Source organism: Delphinus delphis, chromosome 14 (assembly GCF_949987515.2).
Source record: "Delphinus delphis chromosome 14, mDelDel1.2, whole genome shotgun sequence".
Lineage (NCBI taxonomy): Eukaryota > Metazoa > Chordata > Mammalia > Artiodactyla > Delphinidae > Delphinus > Delphinus delphis.
Genome location: NC_082696.1, coordinates 19,791,117 through 19,808,986, shown reverse-complemented (window position 1 = coordinate 19,808,986; position 17,870 = coordinate 19,791,117). Strand labels below are relative to the sequence as shown.

General features: G+C 38.6%; 1 pseudogene; it reads left to right on the top strand.

Moving 5' to 3' along the window:
• Positions 1 to 7,022: 7,022 nt before the first annotated feature.
• LOC132437234 (large ribosomal subunit protein mL48 pseudogene) lies at positions 7,023 to 7,943 on the top strand (annotated as a pseudogene).
• Positions 7,944 to 17,870: the final 9,927 nt, after the last annotated feature.

The window sequence follows — 17,870 nt, the reverse complement described above, 5'->3', positions numbered from 1 at the left end:
TTTAATAACTATGTGCTTATTTTTTTGCAGAAAACAAAACAAGATTATATTGTACTATCAAGGATCTTAAAATAAAGGCAGGGAGGCAAGGCATATACACAAAGCTAAAGAGTAGTATGTAATTTCATGCCTAAGTGACTGGTAGAGAGAGTAAGTTCTACAAGATAAGATGATTAAAATGTGCTGTGGGAATTGAGGAAAGGCTCATAGAGCAGTGGTTTTTGAATTGTGACTCTCAGCCCATTAAAGCATTGTATTAATTTGCCAGTGTTGCCACCCTAGCAAACTTAAACAACAGAATTTACTTTCTCATAGTTCTGGAAGCTAGAAGTCCAACGTCAAGGTGTCAGCAGTTTGCTTTCTCCTGAAGTCTTTCTTCTTGGCTTATAGATGACCATCTACCCTTGGTGGCTTCACATGGTCTTCCCTTTATGTGGGTCTGTGTACTAATCTCCTCTTCTTATAAGGACAACAGTCACATTGGATTAGGGCCCACCATATGATCTGATCATACCTTAGTTACCTCATTAAAAACCCTGTTTCCAAATACAGTCACATTCTGAGGTAATGAGGGTTAGAACTTCAACATATAAATTTTAGGGAACAGAATTCAGCCCATGACATAGTATCATCATGAAGTCAATTTAGTGGTTTAAGATAAGCATAAAAAAGAAATAGAATAGAAAAGTACAACAGAATAGAAAATATCAGTGTGTATGCTATAGAACCATGTTAAATAATTTCTTTTTATAGGTTATAGTAAAAACAATAGTTTAAAAGCCACTGTCACAGAGGATCCTGGAATACAGCAATATGTGAATAGATAGGACAGGGGGAAGGTTATATAGGAACAGAACGAACAGGCGATAAGAGGATACCAGACATGACATCTTTTGAAAGATAAATGAATCACCTGTTTGGAAGTGAACTCTGAAGCCAATGTATTTAGAGACCTTAAGGTTGGATCATACTATAGTCTTGAAGACCAGGCAGAGAACATGAATTTTCATACTATTGGCAAAGAAGGATTTTAAGCAATAATGAATTTGGTAATTTATCAAGATACTCTGGCAACTGAATTGGAGAGGGGAGAGCCTAGAAGCAAGAAGATTGGAAGCTGTTGGGTTTCACTGGCATGGATTGAGGAGGTCCTTAAACAAGGTAGAAAAAGAAAAAGAAAGATGACTACCAGATATATATCAGAAAAAAAATATCAGTAGGACTTGTTGACAATAAACACAGGAGACAGAAAAAGACAACTAGTGAAGGTTGGAGGGCTTCTGGTTTTAAGGAAGTATATAAAAATCTCATCCAGTTTATTTTAAAATTAAAATTAAGTAAAAAATTCAGTTCCTCAGTAACACTAGCCATATTCCAAGTGCTCAGTAGTCCTGATGTGACTAGTGGCTGTAGTATTGGATAGTACAGACAGAGAATATCCATCACCACAGAGTTCTACTGACAGCACTAGAGTGCTGCCTTGTGGAGAACTTCCTTTTTAGATGCTACCTCAGTATCCATGCCTTTCATACTCAGAGGCATTTTCAGTTATAACTTTGATAAAATTACTGTGTGGTCACTAGAAAAGTCCACCTGTTCTCAAATCATTCACTCATCAGCCTATTAAATTCCTACCATTAGTTTCCATTGCTTGGGCTTAAGCCCTATACAGATCTAATTAAATTCCCAATCCTCTAAAAGAGGCATGAAAAACCATCATAAAGATGCTTTAAAAATAAATTTTTAAATATGTAAAAAGCTAAGAAAGAATATGGCCCTTTTAAAAGTTAGAACCAACTTTTAAGCAAATGTCAGAAGCAAGCAGAGTTAATAAAATATGAAATGCAGGTAAGAAAACTATTTCCAAGTTAATTAGCTAATCAATAGAAATAAAATGGAACAGAAATATGTCAACGTCTTGGGGGGAAAACAAGGACTCTCCAGGCCTGATGTTCAAGAGCCAGTTTAAAATAGAGGAAAATGTTTACATATATTCACTAATCTCATCTTGTGAGATAGTTATTATTTTTCCCATTTTATAGCAGGAGGAAAGGGTGTAGGAGAAGTTCACTAACTTGCTCAAGGTCATTTAGCTACTATGTGACAGAGCCAGGACATGCACTCAGGTCTTTGAGTGACTGAGTGTTCCCATATGCTTTGCCACCTCTCCATGGGAGCACAGACATCTCAGGTTGCTTGTTGGTTGAGTGATGGTCTGGATCAATTAACTGAATTTTAATCGAGGAACTCGTACGATCTGAGGGTATCCTCTTTTTACCTGGTTGGTGGTACCCAAAGATTTGGTGTATGATCAACACTTAGGAAGACTGGTAACATTCAAACATGTCACTCTGTTATACCAACTTGTCCTGTCTAATATCTACCCTGGAACAGCCGTCCGATTGAGTTCATTATTATCACCTACTGAGACACATTTTATCAGTAGGATTTTCTTCACCTTTGCTGGCTGACCAAATATCCCTAAACTTAATCCACCAAACACATCCCAAAATATAGAAAAGAATCACATTTTAGGGGCACTCATGCTCCCTCGTAGCATATCAAAACATCACCATATTGTGTCACAGGGGATGTGAGTAAACCTGGGAACTGATGAAGCTCACCTGTGTATGCCAACTTTTCAGCATTTTGTTTCAGGTTTTCAGGGTACATGATTTAGAATTCTTAATGAGCTAGATTGCTGCCAGAGAAATATTTGGTTTTATTTTATACGAGTATACACTTCAGCTCGTATGCAGATGATGTCATCCCATATGAGATTTCTCCAATTGTTAATACATATGTTCTCCCCATTTGTAGGCCCTAACAGTGTGGCAGTAAAAATCCTGCCAAAATTTCACTGAGGCCATGAGTAACTTGCTTTCCCAGATGTATTATACATGACGATATGCTGGGAATTAATTTTTCTTATAGGTTTCAGCAATAAGAAGCCTGAATTTTATTCCTGGTAGGTTGGACAAAGGACATTGTAAAGCTGGAATGTGTTGGGAGAAATGCTGCCTGCCTGTGAAAGAACCTAGATGAGTCAAGGAGAAAATATTTTTAAAAATTCCTTCCACAGTTCCATATCTCTAGTACCTATACCCAGGAGTACCCAAAGCCAAATCCTTCAAGAATTGGAAGAAAAACATTGAATTCAATGTTTCTGAAGACTGTTTTTAAGACTCAGAATTAGGGTGCATAGTAGGTATTAATTGTAGACCTCATAGTAGAGAATAATGTGAAATGGTGTTTTCTCAGTGCAGGATATTATCATCTCATCAAGATATCTTAGAACCATCAACCCTTTCTCTTCTGGCAGACTTTATAGACTCTGTATCTGCTCATCAGAGAGAAACACTCTGTTAAGGGGATTCTATGCCAATGATACAGCCTTTCTTGTCGTGTCAAATGCAACTAGTTTCATTTTCTCAATACCCAGGCATCTGTGCCTGAGAAGCTGCCTATTTCTTGGTTGCAAATAGAGGAAAAATGAATTTTTTTTTTTTTTTTTTTTTGCTGAGTTAGAACAGTTCCTCCCAGGGACCCAGCCTCAGGAGATGCTGAGATTTGCCCGTTTTAATATTGATATCCATCCTTTCTTTTGTCCCTTCTCAAGTTAGGCATCGTTTTGTTATCTTTTCAGTCATAGGATCATCATCAGCTCTGTGTACTGATGGAGTCTAAAATGTAGCTTCTTCCTGTTTCAGTCTCTCTCTCGTATTACATATGATATATATAAACATATATATCATTTTTTCCCACTGTATCTTTGAGATAGACTCGCAGACGTGGGATTGCTAGATCAATGGAAAATAAATATACATGTAATTTGGTTGTGTTTTGTCAGATTTTCTCCATGTGGGTTATATAATTTTGCAGTCCCACCAACAATGCATTACAGTACTTGTTTCCCCACAGTCTTATCAAAAGAGACTATGGATTTTGCCTACTTGATGGGTGCAAAGTGGTTTCTTAGTGAGTTAAAATTTGTATCTCTCTTAATGTGAGTGAGACTAATCATTGTTTCCCATGCTTAAAGTCCAGTTGAATTAATTTTTGTGTGAACTGCTCATTCATTTTTTTGCTAATTTTTCCTGTGTTGCTGTACGTGGTTTTTAAATTCTCAGTTTTTAGGAGTCCTTCATGCATTAAGAATATTAGCCTTTTATTTATCAGTTGCGAAAATGTTATATCCAGTTTGTCACTTGTCTTCGGACTTTGCTGATGTTTCTTGTCATTCAAAAGTTTTCACGGTTATGTTGTCATATTTATTAATATTTTAGGTTGCTCCTACATTTTGAATTACCTGTGCTATTTACAATCCTTGTTTCATTTTTTATATTTGTGAGTCCTTTCACTTTTACATTTTTAACTCAAAATCAATATGTAAAAAAATTGATTTCTCCTCTTCCACCTCTCACTAGACTCACTTTCTTCTCTTGACTTCCTTATTTCTATTAATGGCTCCCAAAAATCTCTTTGTCATTTGAGCCCCAAATCTCCAAGTCATTCTTGATTTCTTGCCTTCCCTTTTCACTTCTGAATAGATTTCTTAATTCTGTTTGTGATTTTCTTACCTGGTAGGGGAGAATTCCACAGAATATAAAGATTATAGAAAAAGTCACAAAATCCAGCCTCATTTAGGATTAGATTTCGAATGTGTTTTGGTTTAAAACTACAATAAATCAAATGTAGTATTTACTGGTCAATAATACAAACTGGAAGAATATTTTGATTTTTCCTAAGTATGATAAATCAGTTCAATCAATGATTAATAAAACTCAAATTCTCTGAATGGGTTTTAGAAAAAAAATAAATCAGTGAGAAATAAACTTTTCAACAGCTTAGGTAAGATACACAACCCAGGACCATGCCTGTTTCTGATGAATAATTAACTCAGGTATGGGGCACCTGAGTGGCATACCTTGTTTGCTCTAAGAGCAAAAATTCCTGAGTAAAATGGTCCAACAGTTACCAAAGTATGATTCAGTAGGAGCCACCAGCCTCAAATCTGCTAAAGGTTACATGCAATTTGTAGAAGAAACCTTGAGAACAAAATGTCTTAGACCAAGAGTATGTGAATAAGAGTTTGGTGATTGGTGCCACTTCCACATTTTTCTTTTTTTTTGCCTATAACACCCAATAAATAGGCTTATTTTCTTTTTTAAATTATTTGATGTTTTGAAGTTCAGTGTGGGAAACCTGTGGTCAATTTATATAAGCTAGTGCTTAATTTCTAAAAGAAATCCAGATGTCCAGTGTCATTTGGTAACTGATTTTCTTAAGGCAAAATAAAGCTTGTGGAGAGCAAATATTAGAATGTTGACAGTGGCTTGTGTAGATGGTAAAATCGGTGGTCAACAAGACCAGAGTTTTATTTTCATGACTATTCAGAATAGTTCATATGTTTCTAGGATTACTGAAGCATCCAAAACTTATGAGCAAACATACAAGTAACACTCTCTCTATCAAGAGAGTGTTAATTTTCTTTCATGTCAAAAGAGCAACATCTTTCTTGATTTTAGTTTATCATCTACATTTGAAAGAAAGCTTTTAACAATTGTCAGCCATTGAGCAAAGTGAGTTTAGCTTTAAAGAATGAATTAAAAAGGAACAGTTCTGACAAAAAATAGCAAACTACTTAACCAATAATATTTAGGAATAGAATGAGAAAAGTTTTAGACTTAAAAATTTGAAGTTCAAACTGATCATTGATTAAGAAAACCTGTGAAAATGAATGATTATTTATTTGTGTGATTTCACAAATGATGATAAAAAATAAATGCCCAAAGATATAAGGACATAATGTAAACCAAAGTAAATAGGCTCACTATTTATTGATAGTTGATTTTCTACTCAACATTGTTTGACTTTCTGTTGCTGTGCATTACTCTACCCCAGATTATTTTGTGCCAGTCAGTGCTATAGCAATTTGTACATGATTTGTGGCTGACAAACAAGTGACATGCATAGAATCTATTTTAGCCCTGGTCGTACACTGTGATTGATGGAGAAGCAGTGACACAGTTTTCCCCAGTTGTCTAAAAGGTAGACACTGGGATCCTAGACAAGTTAGCTATATTTAACTTTGTATGCGATTATTTATCAAGCATCAGTTTATAAACATTACCCAACATATATGAAACCAGAGTAGGACATTCATGAATTATATTATTCCAAACTGAATAACAGAAATTAAGAAATTAAACAAAACAAAAACAGAATCAAAAATAAGTCTAAAACTTTTTATTCCCAGGGATACCTATTTCTATCAACGTAGTAAATTAGATACCGTAAATGACTCTTGTGATTGAAACAATTAAAATTCGGGATAAAATGTACTTTGAAAACCTTTTAAAACACACTGACAAAAAGGAAGGAATATGCAGAGGCAAAACCAAAGTTACATGGGAATGTTGGGGGGCAAAGGAGATGGATACAAGTCCTCAGAACTGGACAAAGCAGAGAACCTAACAAGAGACTTATGAATAAAGCTGGAACCCTGGAGAAGTATATCCTTTACATTTTTAGTATAAGGTAAGTAGGAAAGAAACCTCATTGTGAAGAAAGGGAAAGCAAAGAAACTTAACTGTGCTTACCGTGATGTGGGGTAGAGGAAAAAAACTAATCTCATCTGAGACTGTGTAACTAAATTCAGCCCTTGTGAATATGTGTGGGCTGGACTGATTCTATCTCTGTGGTCTGAAAAACCTCAAGCAGCATGTTTAAAGTGTTCCTTGTTTGGAAGTGATCCCAAGCTAGGGACGCAAGCAAATATAATTTACCTTCGGAGAAACTTCACTTCAACCCAGCCCTTGAAGCATTTTTACAGAAAAAAATTCCAAGGAAAGTGAGCTGCCGATAGTCAAAAATCACAAAGCATGTGAAGTCAGTCCCACGAGAACAGGTGGGACAAGAGACACTCTAACAGACCCACAGGGATTTTGGGATTATCATAAATTGAATATGAAATGGAATATGTCTAAATCAATTCAAAATAAGCTTGAAAATTCGAGCAGACAGGACTATTAAAAAAAAAACCTCCCTAACAAATAGGAAAAAGAATCAAATAGAACTTTTAGAAATTTAAAATGTACAAAAAAAATTAAAAATCCTATGGACAGATTAAATGTCATGTTAGACAGAGCTGAAGAGAAAGAAACTCTGTGAACTGGAAGATAAAACTGAAAAAATAGAGTGTTTTCAGACGCCCAGCGGTCGCGGCAACTTGGGCCGATCTTCCGCTGGCACAATTGCAGGCCGCGCAGCAGCAAAGGATGAATGGAGCTCTGGGAAAGGCGCTGTGTCTGAGGAATGACACCATTTTTAAGCAAGCCTGTTCCCTCTTGAGGTTCAGAACCTCAGGAGAGAATCCCCTCTGTTCTGCAGGTGGCATTCCTGAGCATCAGTCGGCACTACAGGTCACAACCCACGCATGGCATTGGAAGATACGAGCACCTAGTTAAAGCACAAGAGTTTCTTTCTCTTTTGCTTCCTGCTCAGCCCAGGAAGAAGAGGGGAAAAGTGGAAGTGAGACCCATTAATCTGGGGACAGATTATGAATATGGGGTTTGAAACATTCACCTGACTGCAAATGTATGGCCCTGGCAGAGAGTTATGCCCGGTATGTTCACAACCTCTGCTACCATCTCTCCATTAAAGTTGAGGAAAGTTATGTGATGCCCACCAAAACCGTGGAGGCATTGCAGTTGCAGGTCCAAGGCAGCAAAATGCTCCTGGACTCAGTTCTTACCACCCATGGGCGAGTGGTTCAGATCAGCGGTTGGAGCGCTACATTTGCAGAGATTTTCCTGGAAATAATCCAAAACAATCTTCCTGAAGGAGTCAAACTGTCAGTGAGGGAGCACACTGAAGAAGACTTCAAGGGAAGGTTCAAAGCCCAGCCAGAACTGGAAGAACTGCTAGCCAACTTGAACTAGCTCACTGCAGACGCTTTCAGGCCAGCACTGGTGATACTGAGTGGCAAGGGGAAGAGCTTCCTGGGTGGCCAAAGTTAAGGAGGAGACCCTGACTCTCAATATCATAAGTACCCATGTCCACAGCCAGGGGTGCCTCCTCTCCTCTGTGGAGGAGTGCTTGCCGACTGTCACCACTTTCCTTTGAGCCAACCCTAGGTATCTTCCATCTAATAAAAATCTGCTGATGATGGATAGATGTGTGTGTATGTGAGAAGTCAGTCCATCCTGTCGAGTGTATTTAACTAAGGGATTCAACTTCTCTTTGCCTGGTGCTTTAGCATATAAGCATGTCCCCCTTCAGTATTTCTCCAGTTAGAGTGAACTCATCCTTTAAATCAACCTGGCGTGGAGTCCCTTTAGTGAAGCAGACAATCATAAGTAAACTCTCTGTGGATAGAAGGCATAGGGAGGGAGATTTTGTATATGAAAAAACCCTCCAGGTAGGATCAGGGTCTGTCCATAAGTGAAAAAAAATTACCTTGTGGGGTAGTGAGTGACCTGTCATAAGTATGCAGGTAGATGTTACAGAACTGCAAATTAGGGTTGCCTGGAAGGAGTTGAAGCAAAGAATTAAAGGTTGATCTTGGTCACGTGTCAGAAAACTACTGCTTGTGAGCCAAATCCCAACAACTGCCTATTTGCTTTTTAAAAAGAATTTATTGAGATGAAATTCACATGTCACAAAACAAACCATTTTAAAGTGAATAATTCAGTGGTATTTAATGCATATGCAGTGTTGTGCAACCTCTATCCAGTTCCAAAACCCCATTGCCTGTTTTTGTAAATAAAGGTTTATTGGAAGAGAGCCCTGCTCATTCACTTACAAAAAAATAAAAACTGAAAAAATAGAGAATATAGGGACTTCCCTGGTGGCGCAGTGGTTAGGAATCTGCCTGCCAATGCAGGGGTCACGGGTCGATCCCTAGTCCAGGAAGATCCCACATGCCGCGGAGCATCTGGGCCCGTGCTCCACAACTGCTGAGCCTGTGCTCTAGAGACTGTGAGCCACAACTACTGAGCCCACGTGCTGCAACTACTGAAGCCCCCACACCTAGAGCCTGTGCTCTGCAACAAGGGAAGCCACAGCAATGAGAAGCCCACGCACCACAGTGAAGTGTGGCCCCCGCTGGCTGCAACTAGAGAAAGCCTGCACACAGAAACAAAGACCCAATGCAGCCAAAAATCAATCAATCAATAAAATTAAAAAAAAATAGAGAATATAGATCCAAAAAGACAAAATGAAGCAAATTATGAAAAGCAAAATAACTACTATGCTTATGGAGGATAAGAGTGATATATATACATATATAATGTGTGCTTATGGATTATAGGAGTGGTAGGATATATATATATATATACACATATACACATATAATGTATACCTTATATACAATTTCAGGGATAAGTAAGAGAAACAAAATGGAAGAGGCAATAGCTAAGGGATAGTGAATGAAAATTTATCCGAATTGTTGAAAGACACCAATCCTTACGGGTAGGAAACCCAGTGAACTGCAAACAGATTAAGGTACTCCACTGTATACTAACTAGTCCGTCTGCAAAATACAGGTATTGGGTTTCTCACAATGTCACAAGCTGCAGCTAAAAGTATGCAATGACCTCCATTATGTTTCCAATATTCCCTTAGTGCTTATGAGCCTTTAGGGGAGTTTCTAGGAGTAAAGTTTTCTGTGACCAGGGGCAATGCAGACTTGTGAAAGGTGACTGAGAAAAGCAGAAGTGACAGGATCCTATTGTGGAGGGGCAGCCTTTGGGTATGTTTCATCCCTAGCATGATCATCTTCAGACATTCATGACTGCTACAGAGAAAAGGGGAATTTGGTTGTCAGGAAGACCTAAGGAATGAATGTGCTCTGCCTTACATTGTCCCTTAGTGCAGTCAGTTAATATTATGCTAATATACCAGTTTGGGGACATTTGGGGGTCAGAGAAACCTGTGCTCCATAAATTATAGGCAGTATGTTTAAGTTTGACCAAAGTTTTAAAAAATGCACAATTATTTATGAGTTGCCGGAAGAGCATAGAAAGGAATTGAATATTTGCATGTGTCTGTGAAATAACCGAAATGCTGTGTTAGGGACTTTATATGCATAGGTGTTTAACCACTGACTGTCCTACTGACTGTCCTACGGAGAGCTACGAGGCCATCAGTGCTCAGAGAGATGCCAAGTACTTCTGTTGTTTACTGACCAGCAGCATCTTTTCTCTTCCTTTCTTGTAATACTACCTGAATTTCTTTACCTATCCCCTGTGTAGTTTGAGTGACAACAGCCCCACTCCAGTTCTTGAGGTGGGCTCTGATTGCTTTCAGTTAACTTGAGTGTCCTCATTTTCTGGGGGCAGTACTTACCCTGGGATGGTCCAGTCAGTGTGCCCTGGACCATCGCAGGGAAGGCTGGGACTTGGGCCCCTTCTCTTCCATGACTGGGTGTCCCTTGAGGACAGGGAGTTTGGAACTGGGACAAAGACTCTTTTCTTGACCAGACTCTAGACAGACTTCTCTGAGCCCAACTAGACCCTGTCTTGAACATCTCCTCAAGACTCAGTTTTAGCAAGAATCCTGCAAATTCAGGTTATCAAGAGAGACTCCTTCACCCTCACTATTTGATCACCCTCAATATCTAACCAAATTTCTCATCTGTCACCATCTCGCAGGTGATATGTGATCACCCTGGTCTGCCTTAAGCAGGAATACTCTCAGGTAGGTTTAGGCAGAATCCCCTTTTCCGCTGATGTTTCCTCTTAGTAATTTTCCATCCACTGACCCCCTCACCTTGCTTCTTGGCTATCAATCCTTAGTTTTCCTTGTTGTATTCAGAGTTGAGCTCAATCTCTCTCCCCTACTGCGGAACCTCATTGTTATAGTCCCTATAATAACAATAGCCTATTGCAATAGTCCTATGTCTGCCTTACTGTTGTAACAAGTGTCAGGATAATTTTTTTCTTTAACAACTGCTATAGCTACCTGGGGGAGCCAACGGGAGAAAATTACAGAAAAAGAATGCAAAAGTTCAGATGACATGGTGAACCTCTGGACAACCTGGCTTGGGACCAAAATTTTTTTCTGACCAAATCTTTTTTTATTTTCTTTCTTTCTTAAAGCACTTTGGATCAGTTCTGTTCCTTTGATCTGAAATATTCTGAACTAGTATTAAATAGGAAATGGGATATTAAAATATGGTTCCCTTTGAAACCTGTACCTCTTGCTCACTGTACAGCTTTCCAAGTCATAAGGACAATTAGAAAAAAGTAACTCTCCATCCACTTGACAAAATAACCTCAAAACAAAGATCCTAATCCATCGTTTGCTCTCACAGTCCTGGTCCGTAAATGAAGAAAGAAAATACGGAGTTAAAATTAAATATATAGTCTAGTAGCAATTTTTATTCTAGTTGTTTATCTCGTCTCTTGACAGAGATAGGCAGAACAGGAACTAAAGGCTAATCAAGACTCAAAAGAGGAAAGGACTGAATAAAAGCAGAATAAAACTAAATCAAAATAGTTTGATATTGGATTTTCTACTTCTACCATTTTGGAAAGCCAGGGTGTTTCAGCTATCAAGAAGGTAGCACTTGTGGATTGATTTTGCTGGTTAAGACGAAACCCAAATTCTTTTGTTCTAGAGAAGTAATTTACACTAAACACCAGAGCCCCTGGTCACTACAAATAGCTGTTATACACTCCAAGTCAGAATAAAATCCACACATTCATAGTCATTAGTCCATGTGGACATTTGAAAGACACTTTTCTTTTAACATCTGTATTGGAGTATAATTGCTTTACCATGGTGTGTTAGTTTCTGCTTTATAACCAAGTGAATCAGCTATACATATACATATATCCCCATATCTCCTCCCTCTTGTGTCTCTCTCCCACCCTCCCTATCCCACCCCTCTAGGTGGTCACAAAGCATCGAGCTGATCTCCCTGTGCTATGCGGCTGCTTCCCACTAGCTATCTATTTTACGTTTGGTAGTGTATATATGTCCATGCCACTCTCTCACTTCGTCCCAGCTTACCCTTCCCCTTCGCCTTGTCCTCAAGTCTATTCTCTATGTATGCATCTTTGAAAGACACTTTTATGGGCCCTTTACCTGAAGGGCTCATATGCCTCAGGTGCCTTCACTGAACTGCTGAATATCTATTACTGACATTAATTTTAGCAAACAGTTTCTAAGATATGACAGAAATTTATTTTAAGTACTCATCATTCTGATAGGGAAAGAATGCTCCTCAAATTTTGTAGACAGAAATCAGAGGTGCAGAGAGAGATGAAGTGCCCATTAATATCAGAAGCTGACAAGGAGAGTTGTATGATCAGCTGTCTTTGTAGAAGTTCAAGTCTTTTCTTGGTGTTTGCTCTGCTTGCCCTGGAACCACCGAATTCACTCAGATATTAGAAGGTACCAAGCCATAGAGGGGAGACCCCAGGAGAAGCCCATGAAGTGGACAGAACTATCCCCAGGCAGGTGTTCCCTAAGGAAATGAATTGGATGCTAAGATCCAACCTTGCCAACTAGTAGGAACCATCTTTGAATGTAACAATAGGTAAGGGTCTACTGCCAGGAAGTTACTTTCTTTTGGTAAAGCCTGGTGCTTTGTCTCCTCAAGTTCAGTGGGGTGTGTGTGTGTGTGTGTGTGTGTGTGTGTGTGTGTGTGTGTATAAGATTCACCTCAAGTCACAATTAGCCTTTGAATACAGAGAAATTTAAGGTCTGCATCTATACTCATTTCCACAGCAACAGGATGATTTTCCCCAAGCATTGGCCCCAAATGTCAATTTGCTATTTTACTCTAAATTTTAAAATCATATCTTAGGTAATGCTAATTCCATTTGTAACTTTTCAGAATTCTAATAGGCATAAATAACCCTAGACCACGCTGTAGTGAAAAACGTAATCAATTAACTCATATCAATTTGGGAAGATATAGCTAAAGATAAAAGTAAAGAGCTGAAAGACATTTCCTCGTTTGTTTGTTTTTTGCTTTTTCCTTTTAAATATGCTTTATTTTTCCTCAGGCATATAACAGGACACTTGAATAAAAAGTTATGGTAGGGTAGAAATGTGCCTGAAACACTACAATGGCAGGGACATTGCTTATGTGTTAGTACCTTGCCAGATGTTGATGACACTGGATTCAGTCACATGCTTTCCAGGGTTGGGTAATTTTTAGTGAAATCTCAATTCTAATTTTGTTCTGTATCAAGGATCCCCGAAAAATATGTGCTCAAATAGTTCCCCTTATTGAAAAGCATCTATAAGTTTTAAAATATCAAATTCGATCACAAACTGTGTACATAATTGCTTTTCAAAGCTATCAGAGATTTTTGCTGTCATTTGATATTCAAAACTTTGAAAGGATTTTCTTCTGAACTTCATGACCGGATGATGGTAGTAATGAGACAGTATTCATTATGCTTCCTCTCTTGAGTCTCAGAGAAGAACAATAATAATCTTGAAAAATGATACAGAAAGCGCATGCCATTCTTAATTGTACACATAGCAAACTATCCAGGATAGAGCTTTGTACAGTCTGTAACTCTCCACAGGAATTTCTGAAAACAACTGGAGGTGTTAGAATATTGAGGCCGGGAGCCCTGAAAACAGCATGTAGCTAATGGCTCCATTCAAAGGAATTGTCACTCCTCTCTTGTCCTTTTCATTAGCCACTGCTTCTCTTCTGTTTTGCCAGTTTCATTTTTCCTCCAGGCAAACATGCTGTAAGGCATAAGAGAAGAGGGTGGGAGACTAATTAGTGTGTCAAGGGGAACTAGAAGGTATGGTGAGAAATTCAGAATCTCATTTTCTTTTCATGCCCTTAGAATTGATTTTGCTGTCACCATTTAAAAAATAACAGATGGATGTAATTCTATTGTTTGATGGAGATAAAGTACTTTCTTCCTCTCTCTATATAATTTGCTGCAAATTCTATTAACCAAGTATATATTTCAGAACCAAAATTATTAAAAATTTTGAAGTCTTAAATACTTTAATTATGGCTATGAAATGAATTGATTTGCATTTGTTCATATATGTAATTACAAGTCCAGATAGAAGTAAATTAAAAGATATGTAATCAGATTAGAGTGCTTGCCAGAAAAGTAATGATTTTTAAAAAACTATGCATTAGGGGAAAACTTTGCAATCTGCTATTAAAAGCATCCCATTTATGACATTATTTAGTTGCAGATTGAATCAGAGGTAAAGCTTTGTTGTTTGTTTTTAATACACCTCTAGACTCCCATCCTGGTAGAAAGTCTTGTTTATAGTGTGGTTTGTGACTGTTGACAGAAAGTTTTCACAGATGAACTCTTATTAATGCCGCCTTGTTTTCTTACTGAGGAAGGTGGTAGGCAGGCACCAGCTCTTTCTGTGAGCTACCTTTATTTAATACTGAGAAGCAGGTGATTGATTCCTTTCCCTTGTTATGATGTCTTGATTGATTCACATCCTCCCCCATTGGATGTTGGCGATATGAAAAAGTTAGACTCTCTTGCCAGGGCCTCGTTAATCTGCGGTGTTAGGTATTGATTAGGTGAATGTTAACCCTACACTTCAGTTTCATACTTTGTTTGATTTACTGGTTTCTGCTCTTTTCTCTTGTCCTAAGTGATCAATTCTGTTGTCGGCGTGTTTGTTTCCAACGAGACTGTTTTCCTACAGTTTGGTTTGAAGAGATTTATTTATTTCTCATCTCCTTCCTCTGGAATGGTAGCTTGATCTTATTTTACTTTATTATTTATATTTATTTATTTGCTTTAATTTGGTGTCAAAGAATTCATGGTCTTCCTTTTGTTTCCCTTTGCTTTATTCTAGAAAATTATTTTAATAATGATACCTTGTGGTTGGTTAACAGCAAACTTTCACAATATACGAATGAAGGCATTCTATTCTTCTTTCTACTTGGAAGGTAGACTTTCTTTCCTTCTTTTTTTTTTCCTCTTCCCTTCCTTCCTGTCTCCCTCCCTCCTTTCTCTCTCTCTCTCTCTCTCTCTCTCTCTCTTTCTCCTTCCCTCCCTCCTTCCTTTCTTTGCCTGGCTTCTTTTCCTGGCCTATTATATGCCAGGTCTGCTTTGGGAAACATATTTCAGTTCTTAGTAATGGTTGGGAAAACTACCTGAAGGCACTGGATTATGAATCAGGGTCCAGTCCTCATACCCGTAAACCTCAAAAAGATCAGACAGGCCAAAGGAGAACTAGGCAGGAGTTCTGTAAGGAATCAATAAAATTTTCTCCAAGTCCCTTTGAAGTCTGGTTTTCATGATCATCTGTGGAAGGCTGGACCAACATCAAGTCTTGTTCTTTTCACAGGGCTTTTAAAAACTGGATTGAAAACCAATGGACTTCTATCAATTAAAAATAATTGTCTGCCTTCTCCAAAGAGAACAGAGAAGGGAAATTGTTAGAAGTTAGAATAGAAGAACTGGGGAAGTACTAAGTGAAGAATGAGGGTGCAGTAAGGAGGGAAATCCAGGAGGCTGAGGGCTGGTGGAGAAGCACAGGAGCTGACCCTTGGATCAGCCTCATGGGGGCCTCACCCTGGCTGAGTTACTTTGGGCACATCCCCTAACCTTTCTGACTTCCAGTTCCTTCCTTCATGAAAGGGAAAATAATAAGTGCTTCCCAGGGTTTTGTGAGGATTAAAGGAGATAACATTTACCCTTGACTATGCCTCCTTTGAGGGCAGAGACTTTTGTACCTTTCTGTGCCCCAGAATGTAATACTGGGTTTGGCACCTAGCAGGTGCTCAGGAAACAGTTAGTCAAAACGGAGGGAAGGACAGGGAGCCCAAGAGTAGGGTATAAGATAAGTGGATCAGGACGATAAACAGGAAAGCAAAAGGGGAAAAATGGAAAAAACAAAAAAGGGTCGGTGAAGCATGGAGGGCTGGTCAGGACTCCAGGTTAAAATTGTGGAGTATCCCCAGAGCCACCATCCTCTCTTCTCACGTCTCCTGGGGAGGGGATCTTCTGTGGTCTTTTTCTAAAGCCCATCAAAATCTAAACTGCAGAAACAGGATAGAAGTACATAGTGCTAGTACTGGAGGTAAGGCGTGAGTTTGTAAGCCAGACCCCACTACCCGGCCCTGTCAAACGCTGACGGTGGTTTGTTCATATTCCCATCTCAGCCCACACATTCATGAGAACTACAGTTTCAGTGCCACTTACCCGCACTGATCCACAACCAACAAAATTGTCCTGTGTCATTGTCTTATTTATTTAGGCTAGCAAACACTGCGAGGTGGTAGTCAGTTTTGTTTCTTGTTTTCTCAGTGATTTTTATTAATCTTCATTTGACACCTTGAGGAATGCTTATGGGCTGTAGATGGCCAGTCAGAAAGGCCATCTGATGTCAGCTCGGCCCGCGGTGCCCTGCAGATGAATGTTGGCTGCAGTGCAGTGGCATCTTGGTGCTTTATTTATCAAGATTCGAATAGTTTTCTCAGACTTCACTCCACAAAATCTATGATGTTTTGATGGATTTGGGGGGATCACTCCCTTCTGTTTACATCAAGATCAAGATCTTGATATTTATCATGGAATTTTCTATGAAGATCTAGTTATGATATTAATTATCAGTCTCAAAACTCAAAATAATAAAATCTGTATATGCCAATAAAAAAGGCAATAGTATAAACAGGAATGGACATTTCATAAATCATCAATATAAGAGAAGTCACCTAATTAAAATACAACTAATCAAGACAACTAAACCTCAAAATAAAATCAAGGTATATGTTTAAAAACCCAACATTTTAAACTAAATGAAAGACATGGGCATTTCTTGGGAAAAGAACAGTTAAGTGAGAAATGTAAGTGATATACATATAAGTGATATCATCTGATATTTGTCTTTCTCTGTCTGACTTATATCACATATTAGTATGATAACCTTTAGGTCCATCCATGTTGCTGCAAATGGCATATTTCATTCTTTTTTATGGCTGAGTAATATTCTATTGTATGAATATATGGTATATATATATATATATATATATATATATACACACACACACACACACACACACACACACCACATTTTCTTAAACCAATGGTCTGTTGGTGGGCACTTGAGTTGTTTCCATGTCTTGGCTATTGTAAATAGTGCTGCTGTAAATATCGGTGTTGCCTCCTCTATTTGGGGCTGTCAGCACAGTAGATCCTCAGTCGTCACTGAGTACTGCATGGTCAGGGACTGTGACCTCTGGGCTCTAAGAAGGGACGACAGCTGCATTGTTTCCTGGTCATTCAGAATGACCAGGGGAGGAGTTCTTCGTGTGAGGTTGATGCATAGGAGTGATGGTATGATCCAGTTTGTAGCTCTCCTTTCCATAACACAGATAAGGTCTATGTTCAAGTCTATCGGTTTCATGCCCTTTGGACATATTAAATTCTCAGAAGATTTTCAGTATGTGAAAATGTCTTTGAATGAGCAATGAAATTTGATCTTTCAGAATGGACATTCAACACAAGAAGAGTGTTAATGAGGGCGGTATGACACATTAGATTCAGTATCGACGAGTTTTAATCAAACACCTACTATGTCCCAGCACTGTGCCGGGCATTTCCAAACAGGACAGGAAACAATGGTAGCTACAGAGGGCCGATGCATAGTTCTGTATCTTGGTTATTGTCGAGGTGATGGTGAGAGTGTAAGGTGTAAGTCCTCCAGTAAATTATGTTGACATAACACCTCAGACAATAGGCTCCTTCTTTTGTTTTTCTGCTTTGTGCATTTTGTAGCCTCCTGGAAATGTCAATGTAAAGTTCAATTTTGGGGAATAATTCACTTCCTCTATTAGACTGATAAGTGGTAGGCCTTTGCTGAAGCAGAGAGAACACACAAGCGCCACTGAAAATAAAATGGCC